The sequence below is a fragment of the Mus musculus genome, chromosome 11 (genome assembly GCF_000001635.26).
Source record: "Mus musculus strain C57BL/6J chromosome 11, GRCm38.p6 C57BL/6J".
Classification (NCBI taxonomy): Eukaryota; Metazoa; Chordata; class Mammalia; order Rodentia; family Muridae; genus Mus; species Mus musculus.
The window spans coordinates 78,081,926-78,104,769 of NC_000077.6; the positions used below are offsets into that span (position 1 = coordinate 78,081,926).

The window sequence follows — 22,844 nt, forward strand, 5'->3', positions numbered from 1 at the left end:
TCAATTCTAGGCAAGTCAGAGATACATGGGAAGACCATGTTTGTGAATAAATAAAACAAAAATTTAAAATGGCGGGGGACATGGGTAAACTGGTGAGAACAGTTGCTGTTCAGGCTTGGTGAGTGAGTGGGTGTGGTAGTATTTTCTGGCTATACCAGAAATCTGGATACCAAAGCAAAGATTTCTGCAAGTTTGAGGACAGCCAGAGCTACATATCAATTGCCAGGCCATCAGGGTTACGTAGTGAGACTGTCCCCTACACTCAAAAGTAGATAAATTGCATACTGCAAAGTCAGCCAAAGAATACATACTAAAGACTTCGGTGTTAACAGATGGAGACAAATCCCAGGGCTGACAAAATTTTAAGGGAAATGAATCAAAGTGTCAAAGTAAATATTTGGTTTTTAAAGATTTATACTTTTTTTTGGTTTATTGTTTTTTCCAGACATGGTCTCACAGTCCTGGCCTGCCTGAAACTCATCTGCCTCTGACTCCTGATTGCTGGGACTAAAGGTGTGTGCCACCAAGCTCAGCTGGGTTTTTGTTTTGTTTTGTTTTACTTATAATCATGAGCACATGTGCTACATGTGTATAGGGATCCAGAGGCCAGAGGCGTCCAGTTTCCCGGAGCTGGAGTTATAGGAGTTGTAAGCTGAACACATGCTATTAAGAACTAAACCTTACTTGGGAGGAAGAGGCAGGCAGATTTCTGAGTTCAAGGCCAGCCTGGTCTACAGAGTGAGTTCCAGGACAGCCAGGGCTATACAGAGAAACCCTGTCACAAAAAAAAAAAAAAAAAAAAAAAAAAAACAAAAACCAAGCTGGGTGTGGTGGCGCAGGCCTTTAATCCCAGCACTTGGGAGGCAGAGGCAGGAGAATTTCTGAATTCGAGGCCAGCCTGATCTACAGAGTGAGTTCCAGGACAGCCAGGGCTACACAGAGTAAACCCTGTCTCAAAAAAAGAAAAAAAGAAAAACCAAAAATCAAAAAAAAAAAAAAAAAAAGAACTAAACCATTTTTTTTTCCAGCCTGTTGTTTGTTAGGTTTTGTACTACTGGTGACCCAACTAGTATGAAAATTTTTCCCACATCTCCAAATAAATTTTTTTCTTTTCCTTTTCTCTCTCCAGCTTTTTTCTGTTTTCATAGATTGACCTGGAACTCACTTTTCCCCTTGTTTATTTATTTATTTATCTATTATTTATTATTCATTTGTTCACGTTATATTCCGATTGCAGCCCCTCTCTGCCCAGTCCCCACCCCCGTAAACAGCCCCTCCCCCTATCCCCCTCCCCCATGGGTACCAACCTACCCTGTCACTTCAGGACTGAGCAATCCTATCTCACTGAGCCCAAACAAGGCAGCCCAGTTAGGGGAACAAGATCCACAGGGAGGGAACAGAGTCATGGATAGTCTTTTTGCCAGTTGTTAGGGGAACCCAATTGAAAACCAAGCTGCACATCTGCTACATATGTTGCAGGGGGTGCGTGCGGGGAGTCAGGTTCAGCCCACGTGTGCTCTTTGGTTGGTGGGTCAGTCTCTGGGAGCACCCAAGGGTCCAGGTTAGTTGATTCTGTTCGTCTTCCTGTGGAGTCCCTATCCCTATCGATTCTCTCAACCCTTCTCGCAACTCTTCTCCAAGACTCTCTGAGCTCTGACCAATGTTTGGCAGCTCCTGGGTGAGCCTCTTTCTTATAGGCAGGACAAATTTTGGGTCAGAGGTTTTGTGGATGAGTTGGTGTCCTTATCCCTCCACTGGGATTCCTGCCTGGCTACAGGAGGTGGTCACTTCAGCCTCCTTATCTCCAACTGCTAGCAGTCTCAGCTGGACTTCCTCTCAGACTCCCTGGAGTCTCCCCCATCCCAAGTCCTACAGATATCATCCTGCAGGCCCCACCCTCACCAGTCTCTGATTTCCTTTCACTCTCCACTTCCCCCCCCACCCCCCCACCCCGACTCCCACAACTGATCTCCACCCTTCCCCTCCCATCCCCTCTCCCACCCAGTTCCCTCCTTCCCTCCACCTCTGATGTCTGTTTTATTTCCCCTTCTGAGTGAGATTCAAGCATCCTTGCTTGAGCCCTCCTTGTTATTTAGCCTTTTTGCTTCTGTGGATTGTGTGGGTATCCCGTACTTTATGGCTAATATCCACTTATAAGTGAGTACATACCATGCATGTCCTTTTGGGTCTGGGTTAACTCACTCAGTACTAGCCTTTAACCTGAGGACATCCTCCTGTCTCTGTTCCTAAGTGTTGAAATTAGAGACATATGCCCCTGCAAGAGACAGACCATTTCATATAGCACCTCCAGGAACTATAATATTTGGTTTCTAGAAGTAAATTAACTTGTCTTGCTATTCTTTATTTTTAGTTATTTATTTGTGATTTTTTTTTTTTTTTTGAGACAGGGTTTCTCTGTGTAGCCCTGGTTGTCCTGGAACTCACGGAAAGATATTTATTGATGACCTAATACTGACTTCCAACTGAGCCAAGCATTGTGCCTTTAATACAAGGCATGTGGATCTCTCTCTGAGTTTCAACAGCTTTGTCTACATAGCTAGTTCTATGTCAGCAAAGGCTTCCTGGTGAGATCTTCTTTGTCTCAACAAACACCCTACTCACTGGTCACTCCTACCAATAATTAACTGAGGCCTGAGAGGAAACCTCTTTCTCACTCACTCCCTTTCTGCCTCAGAACTACCTCGGTTTGTGAGTGGGAAGTAACTTGGCAGATTCTTACAGAGACCCTCCTGTCTGCCTATGTGTTCCCCCAATAAAGTTGTGCTGTGTCTTCTGTCCCTCGTTTCCTTGTCTGGTTTTCCTTCTCCCTGACCTTCCAGGTGTCACACTGGCTTATGTATTTGAGATGATGCCCCATGCTGGCTTATAATTTCATGTATAGCTGAATAGGTAGAGATTGACTTCAATTCCAGCTCCTTCTGTCTTTACTGAGTGCTGGGATTATAGGTGTATGATTGAGCTCAAAGGATTCTGTGTTCTGTTCACAGTGATGGATAGAATTGAACCTAAGACCTCCTAGATGCTAGACAAATGCCCATTTACTGAGCTATATATGTTCTACGTTTTTTTTGTTTGTTTGTTTGTTTGTTTTGTTTTTGCTTTTTTTTTTTTTTTTTTTTTTTTTGCTTTTCCGAGACAGGGTTTCTCTGTATAGCCCTGGCTGTCCTGGAACTCACTTTGTACTTTGTAGACCAGGCTGGCCTCAAACTCAGAGATCCGCCTGCCTCTGCCTCCCAAGTGCTGGGATTAAAGGCGTGCGCCACCATGCCCCGCTCTCTTCCCTTCTCTTCTCTTCTCTTCTCTTCTCTTCTCTTCTCTTCTCGTCTCGTCTCGTCTCGTCTCTTCTCTTCTCTTCTCTTCTCTTCTCTTCTCTCCTCTCCTCTCCTCTTCTCTCTCTCTCTCTCTCTCTCTCTCTCTCTAATTTAAGCCGGGCTATAATATTTGGTTTCTAGAAGTAAATTAACTTGTCTTTCCCCTTCTGAGTGAGATTCAAGCATCCTTGCTTGAGCCCTCCTTGTTATTTAGCCTTTTTGCTTCTGTGGATTGTGTGGGTATCCCGTACTTTATGGCTCAGGACCTCTGGAAGGAGCTGGAATTGAAGGCGGATCTCTGAGTTTGAGGCCAGCCTGGTCTACAGAGTGAGTTCCAGGACAGGCAGACAGGTAGGGCTATACAGAGAAACCCTGTCTCAAAAAAAGAAAAAAATGAAGATTTGCTTTATTTATGAGTACACCACAGTTGTCTTCAGACACACCAGAAGAGGGCATCAGTTCACATTACAGATGGTTGTGAGCCACCAAGTGGTTGCTGGAAATTGACCTCAGGACCTCTGGAAGAGCAGTCAGTGTTCTTAACGTCAGAAGCAGCCATCTATCTCTCTAGCCCTAGCTTCTTTTTCTGGTTTTTTGGTTTTGTTTTGTTTTGTTTTGTTTTGTTTTGTTTTGTTTTGTTTGAGACAGGTTTTCTCTGTGTAGCCCTGGCTATCCTGGAACTCACTCTGTAGACCAGGCTGGCCTCAAACTCAGAAATCTGCCTGCTTCTGTCTCCCAAGTGCTGGGATTAAAGGCATGCATCACCACTGCCTGGCCCTAGCTTCTATTTCTAAGTACTGGAAATACAGTCACACACTATCATGTCTGTTTTATTTGGTGCTGGAAACAGAACAGAGGACTTCATGAAGGCTAGGTAAACGATTTACCAATGAGTTACATTCTTAGGCATTGAACTTTTTTTTTTTCTTCTTCAGAAAATGTAAATGTTTGAAGCCAGGGCGAAGTGGTATATGCCTTTAATCCCAGGACTCAGGAGGCAATGGCAGGTGAATATCTGAGTTCAAGACCATCCTGTTCTATGAAATGAGTTCCAGGACAGCCAGTTCTACCCAGAGAAATTCTGTCTCTAAAAGCCAATAAATAAAACCCTGTCTCTAAAAAAACAAAACAAACAAACAAAAACAAAACAAAACAAAACAGTACATAAATAAAAATAAAACAAAGTTTAAAACAGAAGGTTTAAATATGTTTGCCCCTTATATTTTGGTTGACCTGTCTACTGATTATAAAGCCAGAAATCTTTCCACTCAGAAAAACTTCAATCCAAAATTTGTCTTGCTCACAAGATGTGCAGGGATAAAGTTGGAGCAGAGATTGAGAGAATAACCAACCAATGACTGGCCCAATGTGGGATCCATCCCGAGAGAGAGCCACCCCCTGACATTATTAATGATGCCCTGCTCTGCTTGCAGACAGGAGCTTAGCGTTATTGTCTCCTGAGAGGCTTCATCCAGCAGTGGATGGAGGCAGATGCAGAGACCCACAGCCAAACATCAGGCAGAGCCCGGAGAGTCAACTAATCTGGGTCTACGAGAGCTCACGGGGACTATACTACCAACCAGGAGCATGCAGGGGCTGGACCTAGACCCCCTACACATTTTTTTAAAAGTATATTTATTTTATGTATATGAGTACACTGAAGCTGACTTCAGACACACCAGAAGAGAGCATCAGATCCTATTACAGATGGTTGTGAGCCACCATGTGGTTGCTGGGAATTGAACTCAGGACCTCTGGAAGAGTAGTCGGTACTCTTAACCACTGAACCACCTCTCCAGCCCTCCCCAATTTGTAGCAAATGTGCAGCTTAGTCTTCATGTGGTTCCCCTAACAAGTAGAGCGGGCTCTGTCTTGGTCTTTGTTCCCTGCCATTGGATCCCCTTGCCTAACTGGACTTCCTGGTTAGGCCTCAGTGGAAGAGGATGTGGATGGGTGGGGCACTCACGGGGAGATCCCCTTCTCTGAGGTAGGGGACTGGGAAGAGAAGAGAGAGGAAGGGTGAGATCAGGATGTAAAGTGAATTAAAAAAAAAAGGTAAAAAAAATGAATAAAGCCAGAAAGGTTTGACTTTTAGCTTATTTATTGCTATTTATTTAGAGACAGGATCGAAATAGCTTATAATGGCCTTGAACTTGCTATGTAACTATGACCTTGAAATGTGACTGCTTCTGCCTCCACCTCAGACTTCATTGTCTATTGTATGACCCTGAGTAAGAAATCTCTCTTAACTTTATTTTATTCCTCTATTAGGGGAGGATAATGAGGACCTTCACAGAGTTATTATGATGAAGAGAACTGGCACCTTGTCTGAGTGCTGGTGCATCCTGCAATTCCAGCGCCCAGGAGGCAGAGGTAAGAGGACCACTCATACATTTCAGGCCAGATGCCAGCTGCTATTGTTGTGGGTCCCCTCCTGCACTGAAATCCAGAAAGACTGAGTCTGTATATAGAGCTTACAGCGCTATCTACTGTGTGGTGAAGATTAGGTGCTCTGTATTTGTTCTGTGACACGTGATCTGTGAGTTTATGGTGATTCTCCTGCCTCTTCTTCTCGGTCTTGTGCCACTATGTCTAGCTTCATAGTAAACACCCACCACTCTTCTTGGTGGTGTTATCGTTATTTTGAGACAGGATCTCATTTTGTAGGCCAGGGTGCTGTTGAATCTGTGGTTCTATTGTCTTGACTTCCTGAGTGGCTTGTTTGCTTTCCGTAAGATAGGGTCTTCCTATATGAACCAGAATGGCCTTGAACTCAATATGTAGCCCAGAGAAGCCTTGACTGCTTGAACAAATGATTCTGCCTACTCAGCATTTTGTTTGTTTGTTCTTTTGTTTTCAGTTTTTCAAGACAGAATTTCTCGGTGTAGCCCTGGCTGTCTTGGAACTCAGTCTACATACTAGGATGCCCTTTGACTTTTAGAGAGCAGCCTGCCTCTGCCTCCTGAGTGCTGGGACTAAAGGCCTAGCTATGTGGGGCTCTGACTTAGCACTCTTTTTTTTTTTCTTCCCTTTTTTCTTTTTTATTAGGTATTTTCCTCATTTACATTTCCCATGCTATCCCAAAAGTCCCCCATACCCTTCCCCCCACTCCCCTACCCACCCATTCCCAATTTTTGGCCCTGGCGTTCCCCTGTACTGGGGCATATAAAGTTTGCAAGTCCAGTGGGCCTCTCTTTCCAGTGATGGCCTACTAGGCCATCTTTTGATACATATGCAGCTAGAGTCAAGAGCTCTGGGGTACTGGTTAGTTCATAACGTTGTTCCACCTATAGGGTTGCAGTTCCCTTTAGCTCCTTGGGTATTTTCTCTAGCTCCTCCATTGAAGGCCCTGTGATCCATCCAATAACTGACTGTGAGCATCCACTTATTGTGTTTGCTAGGCCCCGGCATAGTCAACTTAGCACTTTTTTTTTTTTTTTTTTCCGAGACAGGGTTTCTCTGTGTAGCCCTGGCTGTCCTGGTACTCACTTTGTAGACCAGGCTGGCCTCGAACTCAGAAATCCACCTGCCTCTGCCTCCCAAGTGCTGGGACTAAAGGCATGTGCCACCACTCTTAGCACTCTTAGGAATACTGATAGACTTGGTTCTAGGTTATATTCTCTACGCCTGGAAGAAGCCTCATTTAACTCCACATGAAAAAAAAAAAAAAACAAAAATCTCCACATGATCCAGTGGAATACGTTGGCAAAGGTCTCAGATTCCAGAAGTCAGAAGCAAGAGGATTAAAAATTCAAGACCATATTGGACTACATAGTTCGACCTGGTTTGAAAAACAAAATCCATCTAGGCTGTGATGGCATACTGTAGGTGGATCTCTGAGTTCCAGGCCAGCCTGGATTATAGAATGAGTTCCAGTTTTGCTTTTCAAAATAGCAAAAACAAACAAACATACAAAACAAAACAAAAACAAACTCAATAAAAAACCCAAACCCAAAACAAAAAAGAAAAGAGGCCAATGAACAACCAAGCTACATGGTCTGAAAATGGAATAAATGTAATTCTCCAAATGACTATGGCTGGATATGATGAATAAAATGCTTGATGGGGAAAATTATTCTGTCATTGATAAGGAAGCCAAAGGAGCCAGATAGTGGTAGTACATACCTTTAACCCCAGCAATGAAGGCAGGTGGATCTCTGAGTTTGAGGCCAGCGTGGTCTACAGAGCCAGGACAGTCAATGGTACATAGAGAAATCCTGTCTCAACAAACAATCTCCATCCCCACCCCCGCAAAAAAAAAAAGTATATGCCTATAAGTAAGTACATACATATATATTAAAAAAGAAAGAAAGAAATCCAATAGGATAGAAAGAGATGATTCAGTAGCTAATAAATAGCACTTCTGCTCTTTGAGAGAAATAACATTTGGTTCCTAGCATCTACACCCAGGGGCTTACAGGTGCCTAGGAGTTCTGGCCTCTATGGGGCATACACACACACACACACATACACACACACACACACACACAAATTGTTGGGGGTCCAGGAGTTGCCCCACAAACAACACGAACACCAATCTCAGTCAGACAGGATAGTGTATTGAACACACACCCTAAGACTGATTGATCAGGGCTGTAGTTCAGAATTTTGGAGCTAAGACTATGACCCTGAACCACAGTGAGCTCATATGCAGGTAATGGAAGTGCTGCCCAGTGGTCTGCCCTGACTCAAGCCATTTTAGACATAACAGTTCATATTGACCTTTAATTTGAGTTGTGGTATTTGTTAAGAGTAACAAACCGCTGGGCATGGTGGCGCGTGCCTTTAATCCCAGCACTTGGGAGGCAGAGTCAGGCAAATTTCTGAGTTCAAGGCCAGCCTGGTCTACAGAGTGAGTTCCAGGACAGCCAAGGCTATACAGAGAAACCCTGTCTCGAAAAACAAAACAAAACACACACACACACACACACACACACACACACACACACACACAACAAAAAAGAGTAACAAACCTCAGAACATACAGAATATAACAGGATATGTGGTCAGCATGACCCTGCTCTGAGTCAAGTTATTTTTCAGTGTTAATGACTGGCAGGCATGATGCTGCAGCAATATAAAATAGCCGGTATGGAACAAAATGGGTACAGGTATGCTGGGGGGCAGGCCTCAACACAAACATATAAATAAATCTTTTTGAATATTTTTTCTTTAAATAAAATAAAAAAAACCAAACAAGCCAGGGATGGTGGCACATGCCTTTAATGCCAGCACTTAGGAGGCAGAGGCAGAGGCAGGCAGATTTCTGAGTTCGAGGCCAGCCTGGTCTACAGAGTGAGTTCCAGGACAGCCAGGGCTACACAGAGAAACCCTGTCTTCAAAAACCAAACCAAAACATGTGTAGTACTGTTTTGTCTGCATGGATGTATATGTACCACATGAGCAGTGTAGTGCTGTAGGCAGCCTAGAGAGTGTTATATCTCCTGAAACTGGAGTTATAGACTGTTGTCAGCTGAAAAGTGGGTGCTGGCAACAGAACCCAGGTTGTTTGGAAGAGCAGCAAGTGCTCTTACCTGCTGAGCTTTCTCTCCAGTCTGCAAATAAAATATTTTTTCTATTAGATATTTTTATTTACATTTCAAATGTTATCTCCTTTCATAGTTTCCCCTCCGAAAATCCCCTATCCTCTCCCCCCTTCCCCTGCTCCCCAACCCACCCACTCCCACTTCCTGGCCCTGGCATTCTACTATACTGGGGCATAGAACCTTCATAGGACTAAGGGCCTATTCTCCCATTGATGACAGACTAGGCCATCCTCTGCTACATATGCAGCTAGAGCCATGAGTCCTACTATGTGTTTTCTTTGATTGGTGGTTTAGTCCCAGGGAGCTCTGGGGTTACAGGTTAGTTCATATTGTTGTTCCTCCTATGAGGCTGCAAACCCCTATACAATATTTTTTTAAAAGAAGAAATTCAAGCTGGTCATGGTGGCTCACACCTTTAGTCCTAGCACTTGGAAGGCAGAACTGGTCTACATTGTGAGTTCAAGGCTGTCCTGATCTACATAGTGAGGTCAAGGCATCCTTGGTCTACGTGGTCATTTCCTGGCCAGCCAAGACTACACAGTAAGACCCTTTCCTCAACAACAACAGCGGCAATTCAAATAGGGTCTGCACGTGCTATAATCTAGTCCTTGAGAGGCATAGACGGGAAGATGACTGTAATTTCAAGACCATCCTGTTCAACAGAGTGAGGTCTAGATCAGCAAGAGCTACTCCATCTTGAAAAGGGGGGAGGGGGACATGAGCTCATTGGAAGCGCTTGCCTAGCATGCATGAAGTTTTGTGGTCAAAACTTAGCACCAATAACCAAGGTGAGGTGGGGCACACCTTACTCTCAGCACTAAGGAAAGGAAAGTGGGAGGATTAGAAGTTCCAAGTTTGCCCTGGCATACGTATGGAAGTCAGCTGGATCTACATGCAACCCTATCATAGAGGACTTTAGTACAAGGATAGAATTCTCGTAGGAGACGCAGAATGTTTTAAGCATGGGAAGAGGTACTGTTCATCATGTAGGTCCTAACAGGCCTTCCCAGGAAGCATATGTGGCAAGGACCCAGTGGATGGAGACACTGGTGATGTTGATGGTGTTGATGGTGATGATGGAGACATTGATGGTGTAGCACCAAGAGGTCAAGGTCAGTTCGGACTTCCTTTTAGTCATCCACTCATCAGGAAGTAATGTCACATAAACTCTCAATCATCCTTGGCTGTGTAGTTCTCTTTTGGTGCCAAGTGTGCAATGATTTTGGACTTAACACAAACCATTTCCTTTCTTTCTTTCTTTAATTTATTTATTCTATATATGTGAGAACACTGTCACTGTCTTCAGACACACCAGAAGAGGGCATCAGATCCCATTACAGATGGTTGTGAGTCACCATGTGGTTGCTGGGAATTGAACTCAGGACCTTCAGAAGAGCAGTCAGTGCTCTTAACAGCTGAGCCATCTCTCCAGAGCTTTTTCTTTCTTTTTAAACAGGACTTTGTTATGTGGCTCTGGTTGGCTTGGTTCTTGCTATTTTTCTTAGGGTGGTTTCAATCTCAATTTGAGACAGCCCTTCTGGCAGCTTCCAAAGTGCAGAGATTACAAACACGCATCACTTTGAATAAATAAATAGTGCTACATCTTTCAAGCTAGGCACTAGCTCACAGGCTTCTGGTCTTCAAGCACATCAGGCGTTCACATGGTACACACACAGATATACATGCAGACAAAGTGTCCGTACTTAGTGAATCAAAAAGAAAAGGAAGGAAGGAAGGAAGGAAGAGAGAGAGAGGGAGAGAGAGAGAGAGAGAGAGAGAGAGAGCAAGCAAGCAAGTGGGCTTTCCTGGGCTGGAGAGTTCAGGGTGGAGGGCAGGGTATGCCAGCCAGGAGGGCTCAGTAACAGGTAGGGGGGACTGAGTGATTAAAGGGAGAATCTGGAGGCCAGCATCTGCTTTGATATGTTAAATAGGCACTTCAGCTAATTGTCCTAGGATTGAAACCTAACACATATAAAACAAATATTAAAAAAAACATGCAGAAAATATTGGAGGAATGCTTATAGTTATGTGGAAGATATTTTCAGATTTTATTTTATGTGTATGAGTGTTTTGCCTGTGTGTATGTATGTGCTCCATATGTGTGCCTGGTGCTTTGCTTGAGGAGGTCAGAAGTGGACATCTGGAAGTGGAGTTTTGGATGTTTGTGAACCACTGTGTAGGTGCTAGGAATAGTAACAAGGGCTCTAAAACACTGAGCCAGTTCTGCAGCCTCTGGAAGACATTTTAAAGACAAAAGAAAAAATAAAAGAGAAAAATGAAAAAGAAAAAGAAAGAAACTGAGACACATTTTGTCCAGCCACTGGTAAGTTGACCATACTCCTGTAATCAGCAAGTCCCCAAGGCTTATGTGAGCAACCCTAATTAAATTTGAGTCCCTCTATCCCAGACCAGTTAGGAGGCAACTCACTCATTAAATTTGCACCTGTGTATACTGTATTAGATACCAATTAGTTCATAGCAATTTGTAGCAACCAACTTACATTTTTAAAAGACAGAAGCCTCTGACAGGAATGTAGCTCAGGCCTGTAATGTTGTTATTCAGGAGGCTGAGGCAGGAGGATCACAAATTCAAGGCCACCATGGACTACATATGGGATTCAAGACCAGTCTGGGATACTAGTGAGATTCTGTCTTATATAGCCAAAGTTGTCATCATCACCTCAGTATTAATACATTTGTAAGCATTTCATGAAAACCCTTCGGGTTCCTGGGTACTTCTCTGAAAAAAAAAAAAAAAAAAAAAGACAGAAAGAAGTAACACCAATTTCTTTTTTTTTTTTTTAAGATTGATTTATTTATTTTATGAGTACACTATAGCTGTCCTCAGACACACCAGAAGAGAGTGTTGGATCCCATTACAGATGGTTGTGAGCTACCACGTGGTTGCTGGGATTTGAACTCAGGACCTCTGGAAGAGCAGTCAGTGCTCTTAACCACTGAGCCATCTCTCCAGAGCCCAAATTCTTTTAAAAATGTAGCTCTGGATATCCTAGAACTTCATCTGTAGATCAGGAGAGCCTCAAACTCACAGAAATCCTCCTGCCTCTGCAAAGATTCATGGAGTGCTCCATTCCGTCCGGGTGTTAGTTTATTAAACACTTAAGAGTTCCATTAAATATAGTTGTATGGGCTGGTGAGATGGCTCAGTGGGTAAGAGCACCCGACTGTTCTTCCGAAGGTCCAGAGTTCAAATCCCAGCAACCACATGGTGGCTCACAACCATCTGTAACAAGATCTGACGCCCTCTTCTGGAGTGTCTGAAGACAGCTACAGTGTACTTACATATAATAAATAAATAAATCTTTAAAAAAAAATATAGTTGTATAGGGGCTGGAGAAATGTTCAGCGACTATGAGCACTCGCTGCTGATGCAGAGGACTGAAGTTTGGCTACTAGGATCGATGTCCGTCCAGTCGCTCATAATCGTAAGTATTAATATTTCAAGTACTGTTGGGTACGTGCTACTACTACACAGGGATAAAGGTCTTCTTTATCGGTTTGCAAAAAGATCTGACTCCGTAGTCAGAGATGTACAGTAGGGAACGAGTCTGCAATTTCTTCCACGCCTAAAAGATTTGGTCTTTAAGTGCAGGCAGGATCCAGAATTCTGGTGGGATAAATCTCAATTCAAGACTTTAGTAATTTAGGCAAGATATTCTAGAGGCCTAAAAGGAAGGCTCAGTAGCCACATTCCCTAAGACCTAAAATATCCAAGGCCAGCGAGCGGCCATGCCCACTTGAGACCCAGAGAAGCAGGACATCAGGCAATGATAAAGACGTCCCCGGAGCGAGGTGCGCAGGCGCTGACTGCCGGAGAGGGCCCCGGGCAATCCGGGCTGCGCAGGCGCAGAAGCAGCTCCCGGCCAGTCCGGACGGCGGCTGTGATTGAGAGGCTGGGGCGTGGAGCAGCAGTGGCGGCGACCGGCGACAACGGAGCAGCCATGAGGGCCGGGCCCAGTCACCGACAGTGAGTGGTGGTTTAAGGGTAGTGGACTCTAAGGAATGCAGATATGGCGTGGTGGAAGGACACCCTGACTAGCGGGGTGGCTTCTACTTGTCGGGGACGGAGGTCGTGGGGGAGGGATAGTTTGAGGTGATGATGGTGGAGCATTTGGAGCATGGATGATTAGGTCATGAGTCCCAGAGCTGGACAGCTTGGCGGAGGGAAGGGGTTGCGTTTCGTGGAGTGAGGGCGCACACGGCAGGACCAGTGCCTCGCGCTGTCTGGTTTGTCATCATCCCTTCCCCCAGGAGCTTTGGGTCGCCTCTCCCTTTCCGCTTCTTTCAGAGAATGGTTGCTGGGGGGGAAGGGTGGTGGAAAATAAAAGCCGTGCTGGAGCTGAAGAAGTCCACTCTGAACCAGTCAGAGAAGGACTGGTCACTGGAGTTATGATGTGCCCTGGGTAAAGCTTGGGAGTCGGAAGCTCTGTTTAAATTCAGGAGGAATCTAGGTTAAAGAGCTAAGGACATGGAGTCAGGTTTGGAACCAAGTCCAGCACAGATAAACCTGATCGATAACCTTGGATAGGACCCACTTAACCTTTCTGGTTCTCTGGAAGATCCAGCATTAAATGCTGGGCTTTTGTAAGCTTCATATATTGGTTGAGAGAGCTTATGAAACCTATAGATTGGAAATACTATACGGATGCTAGTATGTACCAGCAATACGATCAGATTTTAGACTCTATGGTTATTAATGGAGTAACTGATTTCTCCATCAAAACAAAGCATATTTGTAAAACCTCAGTAGACAAAAATATGTGCACCCTGCATAAGTACAGCAGATCATCTGTAGAAATAGCACTTTCTTCCGTGGTGTGACAAATTCTCTGTCAAATTGAATAGGAAAAGTACCCTACTCCTGTGCCTTTTTACATGGTATGCAGCTTCTGACCCAAGAGGAAGCAAATACAGCCTGAAGCACTGAGCTATGTTCTCAGCCTTCCTTTTGCTTTTTATTTTGAGACTAAGTTTCACTAACTTGCTTATGCTGGTCTTGAATTCAAGCACTAGTTGAGTTTGAATTAACAGTCTTGCCTCTGTTTCCCCAGTAGCTGGGGTTATAGGCGTACCTGGCTGAGATTCGGGAGGGCTCCTCTGTTAATGCTTGTGTGCCAAGCAGTTTATTAACTGAGCCATTTATCTCCCCAGCCTCTACTTGATGCTGGAACCTGAGCCTGGGTTTTGAGTGTGCTAGGCAAGTGCCCTATCACCAGCCCATTTTGTTTTGTTTTGTTTTAATTGAGACGGTGCCACTACATTACCTAGGCTGCCCTTGAATTTTCAGTACCCCTGCCACAGCCTCCTAAAAGTAACTGGGATTACAGTTTTCCATCATCAAGCCCAGAATAGGCTTCTATTATTATTATTATCATTATCATTATTATTATTTAGTCCATTTTCTACACTCCAGATTTTATCCCCCTCCTGATCCATCCTCTGATGGTTCCCCATCCCATACCTCCTCCCTACCCTGTCGGCAGCTGCTGCTACCTCCTCCTCCTCCTCCTCCTCCTCCTCCTCCTCCTCCTCCTCTTCTTCTTCTTCTTCTTCTTCTTCTTCTTCTTCTTCTTCTTCTTCTTCTGTTGCTGCTGCTGCTGCTGCTGCTGCTGCTGCTTCTTCCTCTTTCTCTTCTTCTCCTCCTCCTTCTTTTTTAAGACAAGGTTTCTCTGTGTAGCCCTGGCTGTCCTGAACCCTGATTTCTCTTATTATATTTTTAAAAATTTGTTTATTTGGAGCCTAGAGAGATGGCTCAGTGGTTTAGAGCACTTGCTGCTCTTAAAGAGGGCCTAGGTTCCATTTTTAGCACTTACATGATGGTTCACCATCATCGTTAACTCCAGCTCTAGCCGATCTGCCTTCTTTATTTTGTAGGAAAAAGAACAAGTTTATTTAATGCCCTGCAAAGAAAGCAAAGGGGATTGATAATAATAGAAGATTGCCTGCCAGCCTCTGATACTTTTTAATTTTAAAAGCTTCCTTTGCAAGAGTCTGGTTGCCCTAGGGCGTTCTCTGTTTTGGAGTGGTGTACAGCCACAGCTTTTCAACTCTTTTTCTTCGTTGTTTATAGTCTTCTGCCAGAAATCTCTTCTGTGAAGTGAGAAGGACAAGTAGGTAGTTGTGTAAGGGTCTAGGAGATGGCTGGTTCTGTGAGAGGCTGGAGGAGCGCTCCCGGGGCTTTGTTGCTGAGGGTGGATAAAGCGAAGGACAGAGTTAAACTGTGCGCTGCCACGGAGGGAAAGTGCTTTTCTAGACACAGCTTTCTAAAGATAAGTGCGGATGCCTTTCAAGTGCACAGAAAGGCAGATACTTTAGCCCTGCTGGCTCTGAGGAACGAGAGCTTGAAACAGTGAGGCCTTTTGAAAATTGGGGAGTGATTTCTTTTAGCTGAATGAAGGTGGGGAGTGGCTGTACTAGATCCCCAGAGATCCATAGATAAGAGGAATGAATTGTTTTAGAGGCATGGGGGAAGTGAGCCCTTGCTGTCTTTAACTTACCTATCTGCTAGAACGTCTTTTTTTTTTTTTTTTTTTTGATTTTCTAGACAGGGTTTCTCTGTATAGCCCTGGCTGTCCTGGAACTCACTTTGTAGACCAGGCTGGCCTGGAACTCAGAAATCCACCTACCTCTGCTTCCCAAGTGCTGGGATTAATGGCGTGTGCCACCACTGCCCGGCAATAATTTCTGATGATCTCTTCTGGCATGTAGGTAACAGAGCACCATATACATAAAATAAATAAAGGACAGAAAAAAGGAAAGAGGGGGTAGTGAGGGAGGAGTGGGATGGGAATGGAGTTCAGTGTAGAGCACTTACTTAGCTTAGGAAACTCACTTACTTGGTTAGCACACATGGGTCTTTGGGCTCTATCTCCAGCACTGTTAATGAAGGCATTCCTTGCTATTATAGGTCTTTCCAGAACCCAGCTTTGTACATGGTAAATGAAATAGAGGTAGAAAATGTTCAAACTTGCCTAGCCGTCTTATTTTTGATAATTTGACATCTATTTTTAATGTTGATAATGAATTTTCCCCCATGGAAGATGTATGACCTGGTCAGGTCATGACACTGCAAGGGAGTATGGTTTAGCAATTTATTTTGTATTCTGATAATGTGGTTTTTTTTTTTTCCTTTAAAAAAAAAACATCATGTGCCTCAGGGGAAACTTACAAACAAGATTATGGTGTTTATAATCAGGAAAATAACTGCTGCAAAACAGCCTTTGTTTCCTGAGAGTCCTTTTGATCTTTTGATCTTGTAAGCCATTTCACAACAGGGAGATGGCTTATCAGGTAAGGCTCTGGCCACCAAGCCCAACCCAAGATCTAGGTTTGATCTTCGGAATCTTCATAGTAGAAGGAAAGATCCTTCTCCTGGAACTTGTCCTCTGACCTTCACACTAACCTCCAGCTGGAGGCCTCCCTCCCCAACACAAAAGGGGACAATAAAGGAAAAGAAAAATCTCTTGTGATAGTTTACAGCAAGTAGCTAATAATGGAAGCGAGGCAGAAATGATTTCTTTTTGGTTTTGTTTTCTGAACTACTGCTGTTAACTTTAAACGGGAACAATGTGGGAAGATGTTAAAAAGAAAAACCAAACCAGGGGTTGGAGGTTTAGGTCAGTGGTAGAGTATACACTTTGCATACGGAAGCCCCAGGTTGGAGCTTTAGTTCTGGAGGAAGACAGCAATAAAACAAAAATAGCAACAACAATAAATAAAAAGTAGAATGATAAGTTAGGATGGTAATGTACTTGAGTTGGTAGAATGCTTGCATGCATGAAGCCTGGGTTCCATCTCCAACACTGAGAATGCTGGGCTTGGGTGTATGTGCCTGAAATGTCAGCACATGGGAGATGGAGACAGGAGAGTCAGAAGTTCAAGGCACAGCTACATAGGAAGCTGGAAGTTCTATCTCAAAAAAAAAAGGGGGTGGGGTGGGTGGGATGGGGGGATGGGAATGAGGCATGGGGTATGGTAATTTACATCTAAAATCCTCACACTCTGGAGGTTAAGGCAGGAGGATAACTGAGTTTGAAAACAGCCTGGACCACATAGTGAGAGATCCAGGTCAGTCTGGATTATAGAGCTAGAATGAGAGAAAGGGGAAAAAAAGCATTAAAGATGGACCAGTGGTACTGAAGCGGGTCCCAAATGGCAGAGTTCACTTCTGGTGTTCATACAGTTGGCAGAGTAATTGCTCATTAATGTCTGGTAAATGAAAATGGTAAACAATTATGAATCATAACTAACAATGGGTTCAGAGCTCTGCAGGTTGTTGTTGTTTTATTTTTGTTTGTTCTTTGTTTTATAAGATAGGATTTCTCTGTAGCCCTGGCTGTCCTGGAACTTGCTCTGTAGCTCAGGCTGGCCTTAAACTCAAAGATCTGCCCTGAAAGACGGCTCAGTTGTTTAGAGCACCAAAGGGTTGGGTGGTGGTGGCAAACAACTTTAATCCCAGCACTCAGGAGGCAAAGGCAAGTAAATCTCTGAGTTCAAGGCCAGCCTGGTCCACAGAGTGAGTTCCAGGACAGCCAGGGCTACATAGAGAAACCCTGTCTCCAAAAAAACAAAACAAAACAAAAAAACAAAAGACTACCGAAGGACCCAAGTTTGGTTCCCAGTATCCACAGGAGGTGACTCACAACTGACTGACTCGAGCTCTAAGGGATCTGACACCCTCTTCTGGTCTCCTTCAGCAATCACATACAGGAGATATATATATATATATATATATATATATATATATATATATATATATATATATACACACACATAAAAGAAAGAATGGTGTTGCTCACCTGTAATTCCAGCACTGGTTCTGAAGCAGGAGCGTCTCAAGTTTGAAGCCTACTTGGACTAGATATTACAAACCTCTCTCAACAAAACAAGGGCTGGAGAGATGGCTTAAGAGCACTGTCTTCTATTTAGAGGACCTGGGTTCAGTTTCCAGCACCCGTATGATGGCTCACAACTGTCTGTAACTCCAGTTCCAGCAGATCCGGTGCCGCCTTCTGGTCTCCACAGGCATCAGGCATGCATATGGTGCACAGACATACACGCAGCCAAAACACCTATGCATGTAAACAGTTGTTGAAGAATTTGTAATAGACTATAATATCATAGAATCAATTTTGTGGTGCCAGGGTTGTAAAACTTATTTTTGCAAAAAGCAATAGTGGCTAGGCAGGGCATCATAAACCTTTAATTAATCCCAGCATTTGGGAGGCAGAGGCAGGTGGTCTCTGTGAGATTGAGGCCAGTCTGGTCTACAGAGTGAGTTCCAGGACAGCCAGGGCTGCACAGGCCATCTCCCCACCAGCCCCCACAAGGTATAGATTATAGAGGGATACATTGGCAGTCGACCACATGAGTCAGAGTACTTAAAGGACAATGGTCACCTTTTTTCTTTTTTCTTTCTTTCTTCCTTTTTTTTTTTTTTTTTTTTTTTTGAGATAGGGTTTTAGTATGTAATCCCAACTGGTCTGAAACTCCCCTTGTAGACTAAGCTTGCTTCTGCCTCCCGAATGCTAGGAAGGTCCTCAGGTCACTCTTTGTGTGGTGCTGAACACTGACCTCAGGGCTTTTCGCACGTTAATAATCTCAAATTCTGTGCTGTACCACAGAACCGCACCCACAGCCCAGGTCACAGTTGTCCACCACCGAGAAAGGGTACTGCTTCTCAGATCAGCACGCGTCAGTCGTGAGGTATCTCCTGCTTTCAGAGTTGAAGTGTGAGGGGAAACACTGCCGGAGGGTTGTTGAAGTGGAGTAAATGATTCATTGGGAGAATTAATGCAAGGGCTGAGCAGAAGCCCTGGCAGTAGACATCCTACGTTGAACCTGCAAAACAAGCCCTCAACGTGGGACAAGGTAAGCAAGCATTCCAATGTAGAGTCGGTGCTGAAAATGGAATACTTACCTCTCGGGGAAGAGCGCCTGGTTACGGAGGGGGTTGAGGCTTGCTTGAGCATTACTTTGTTCCTAACTCTGGGGAACTCAGTGCTTCTTCATCTGTGGTGGGAGCGCGTCTGTGTGCGTGCTCCCCTGTAAAGTGCCGGCCGACCAAGGGGAAGGAAAGGTTTCAGGATGGGAAGCAAGAGGCAGTATTGATGTGCACCAACCACCATGACAGGACAAGAGGGAGGAAATGAGCTAAGACTCTGGCAGAGTAACATTGAGTAATGTAACGGAGCAGGCCAGGAAGTGTGGAAGGCTTTCAGAAGAGATGTGTGCCTAACAATTTTAAACTCTTAAACTCACGGAGGAACATTTGGAAGATGAGTCTAGTATAATAAATTCTGACGTGAGAGTAGGTGTGAGAAGCGGAGTGGCCAGGGGCAGGAGCAGGGGTTCTCCAGCTGACCAGAGGGGTGACGAGTGTGAAGTCACTGTACTTTCAGCGAGAAGTGAATGTTTTCTTAGAGAAGTGTTTAATATCTATTTCTGGCTCTTCACTGCCTGAAAGGTTGGTTTGTGCTCCAGTCAACTGTGATGTAAGGTGAAAGGAGCACACAGCAAAAGGAAAATTACTACCCTCCCCCTTTTAACATTTTATTTGTTTCATGTGTATGTGGGTATTTGTGTATATTTTTAGATTTTCCTAAGAACTTATATGCATGCTTTACCTCCATGTCTGCACTACAAACACCCCTGGTCCCTGACATCAGATTCCCTGAAACTGAAGTGACAGACAGTCGTGAACCAAAATGTACGTGCTAGGAATTGAGCCCAGGAAGATCGCTTTCTGTAACCACTGTGGCGTCCCTCCAGTCCCATATGTGGCTATGTTTGTGTACACACATGTGCCATAGCATGTGTGTAAGGGTCAGTTCTCTCCACTGGGGCTCGGGGATTGAATTTTAGGACATCAGGCTGGTGCAGCAAGTATTTGTACTCATTGAACCAGACCATACTGCCTGCCATCGACCACACAGAGCCTTGTGTATCCCAGGCTGTCATTAAACCTGGTATAGTCTTGAATGCCCTGAGACTTTTGATATTCTTGTCTCCATTTAACCAAGTTCTGGGATTACAGGTATACACCAACAAACCCAGTATTTGTTTTTGTTTTTTAAGATTTTTTTTGTTTTATGTATGTGAGTACACTGTCACTTTCTTCAGACACAACAGAAGAGGGCATCAGATCCCATTACAGATGGTTGTGAGCCACCATGTGGTTGCTGGGAATTGAACTCAGGACCTCTGGAAGAGCAGTCTTAGCCGTTGAGCCATCTCTCCAGCCCCAACAAACACAGTGTTATTGGGTGCTGAGAACTGAACTAAAGGGCCGGAGCCTGCTGGATAACAACTCTATCAATTGAACTTGATCTCCAACCCTTAAAGATACACTTAATACAAAGGTTTTGATAGCTTATTATAAAATGATGGTTTGTGCTTGTCTCCCATGCAAGAAACCGTGGCTTCACTTTCAAGTGCCATATAAACCAGCCGTGGTGATTCACATGGTGCAGGCTGGAGGACCAGCCGTGGTGATTCACATGGTGCAGGCTGGAGGATGAGAAGTTCAGAGTTGTCTTAGGCTACCAGGGCTTTCTGCGGTCGGCAAGCATTTTTATCAGCTGAGCTATACCCCAGTCCTGCTTTTTCTTTTTTCCTAAATGATGATTGATGGTTGAAACAAGGCCCTCCTAGGCAACCCAAGCTCTCCCTGAACTAACTTTTCACATGCTTAAAAACAAAAAACCAAAAACAAACAACTTTTTTGAGGGGTGAGGGGTAGATAGTCTTTGAAGCCATGTTTTATCCAGAGTTGTTTATTTTTAGTTATATGTCTTCCTGTGCCATGTATGCTTAGATGTCCACAGGCACCAGAGGGAGGTGGCTGTCAGCTTCTCAATATGCTCTTAAGTGCTGGGCCATTTTTACAGCTCTTCAGATTTCATTTTTGTTTTTGTTTTCTTCTTGTTTTTTTTTGTTGTTGTTGTTATTTATTTATTTATTTATTTTTGAGACAGATTTTTCTCTATATAGCCTCCGCCTCCCAAGTGCTGGGATTAAAGGTGTGCACCACTACTGCCTGTCTATAGGTCCTTTTAAATTTCTATTACTTTTTTTTAAAGATTTATTTACTTTACTTATATGATTACGCTGTAGTTGTCTTCAGACACACCAGAAAAGGTCGTCAGATCCCATTACAGATGGTTGTGAGCCACCATGTGGTTGCTGGGAATTGAACTCTGGACCTCTAGCGGACCAGACAGTGCATTTAGCCCCTGAGCCGTCTCTCCAGCCCCTATTACTTATTTTTATGTGTGTGAATATTTTGTTGACAAGTGAACCATATTTATGTAGTGCCCAAGGAGGCCAGAAGAGGGCGTTGGATTTCCTGAAACAGGAGCTAAAGATGATTAGCTACCATGCTAGGAACCAAACCAGGATCTTCTGGAAGAACAACTAGTGCTTTTAACTGTAGAATAATCTCTTTAGCCCTTAAACACACACACACACACACACACACACACACACACACACACACACACACACAAACTATATTTTGTCAGGTGTGGTGGTGAATACCTTTGATTCTAGTACTCTGAAGGTAGAGGCAGAAGGGTCTCTAAATTTGAGGACAGTCTGGTTTACATAGTGAGTTCCAGGCCAACCATGGCAACATAGTGAAACCTTGTCTCAAAAAATAAGAACATAAACAAGCCAATCCAAAAAAAAAAAAAAAAAAAAAAAAAGAACCCCAAAAACCCAAGAGTGCTGATAAGGGTCTGGGGTTATGTAGAAGCAAGGCGCTTGCTCAGCAAGCAGGAGGCTCTGAGTTTGATATCCATTATCTCAGAACTGTGGTGGACAAGGAGCCAGACATGGGGACACAGGGTCTAAAGTCTATCACTTATCTTTATGGAAGGATTGCAAGCTTCAGGCCATTTGAGCTTCATAGTGAGACCCTGCTTCTAAAAAAGAAAAAAAAAATGACCATAGAGGTCTAGAACACTTGTCTAGAATTAGCAGGAAGCCCTGGGTTCAAACCCCAGAACAAAAAGGAAAGACAGACAAGCTGGGTATTGAGACATGTGCTTAGGGTCTAAGCACTTAGGAGGTAAGGTAGGAAGATGAGAAGTTCCAGGCTAGCCTTGAACACATGATGAGATCTTCACCAAAAAGGAGACAAGAGTGATGACTGGGGACCTTGAAGTACTGTGGAAACTTGTTAACCTGTAACTTATACTGAGGGCAGCAAGAAAGCATGTGTAATGTCCAGGGTAAGGAGCCAGGAAAACACTGGCAGCAGAGGTGCCACTGTTTGTAAATTACATGCAGACTAGTATATGTTCACTACATGGAGTGTGTGAAGAAGAACTGGGGGCTGGAGAGATGGCGTGGTGGTTAAGGGCACTGACTGCTCTTTCAGAGGTTCTGAGTTCAGTTCCCAGCAACCACATGGTAGTTCAAAACCATCCTTAATGGGATCTGATGACTTCTGGTGTGTCTGAAGACAGTGATAGTGTATAATATACATAAAATAAATCTTTAAAAAAAAGTTTTGTTTTGTTTTTTTCCAGTTTTTGAGACAGGGTCTCTTTGTAGCCCTAGCTGTCCTTGAAATTGGAAATTGCTCTGTAGACCATGCTGGCCTTGAATTCAGAGATCTGCTTGCCTCTGCCTCCCAAGTGCTGGGTGCTTCCATGCCAACATTGCCTGGTTTAAAGTAATTTTTTGTTGTTGTTGTTTTGTTTTGTTTTTCGAGACAGGGTTTTTCTGTGTAGCCCTGGCTGTCCTGGAACTCACTCTGTAGACCAGGCTGGCCTCCAACTCAGAAATCCGCCTGTTTTTGAATATTTTCAAAGTAAACTTTACTAAAGTCAAATGGGATCGATACTGGTAATACCGTCACTTGGAAGCTGGGGCAGGATCAGGAGTTTAAGGCCACACATAGTAACACCTTGTTTCAGATTGCAGTGAAATAGGTCAGTGC

At 44.0% G+C, this 22,844-nt stretch overlaps 1 protein-coding gene across 2 annotated transcripts in view; it reads left to right on the forward strand.

The window, feature by feature from the left end:
- The first annotated feature begins 12,764 nt into the window (after positions 1-12,764).
- Positions 12,765-22,844, forward strand: part of Fam222b (family with sequence similarity 222, member B) — a 62,650-nt gene continuing 52,570 nt past the window's right edge. For both annotated transcript variants that reach the window (NM_145430.3, NM_001346762.2), the window contains exon 1: positions 12,765-12,866. The gene's annotated coding sequence lies outside the window, so the exon portion shown is untranslated. The remainder of the gene's footprint in view (positions 12,867-22,844) is intronic.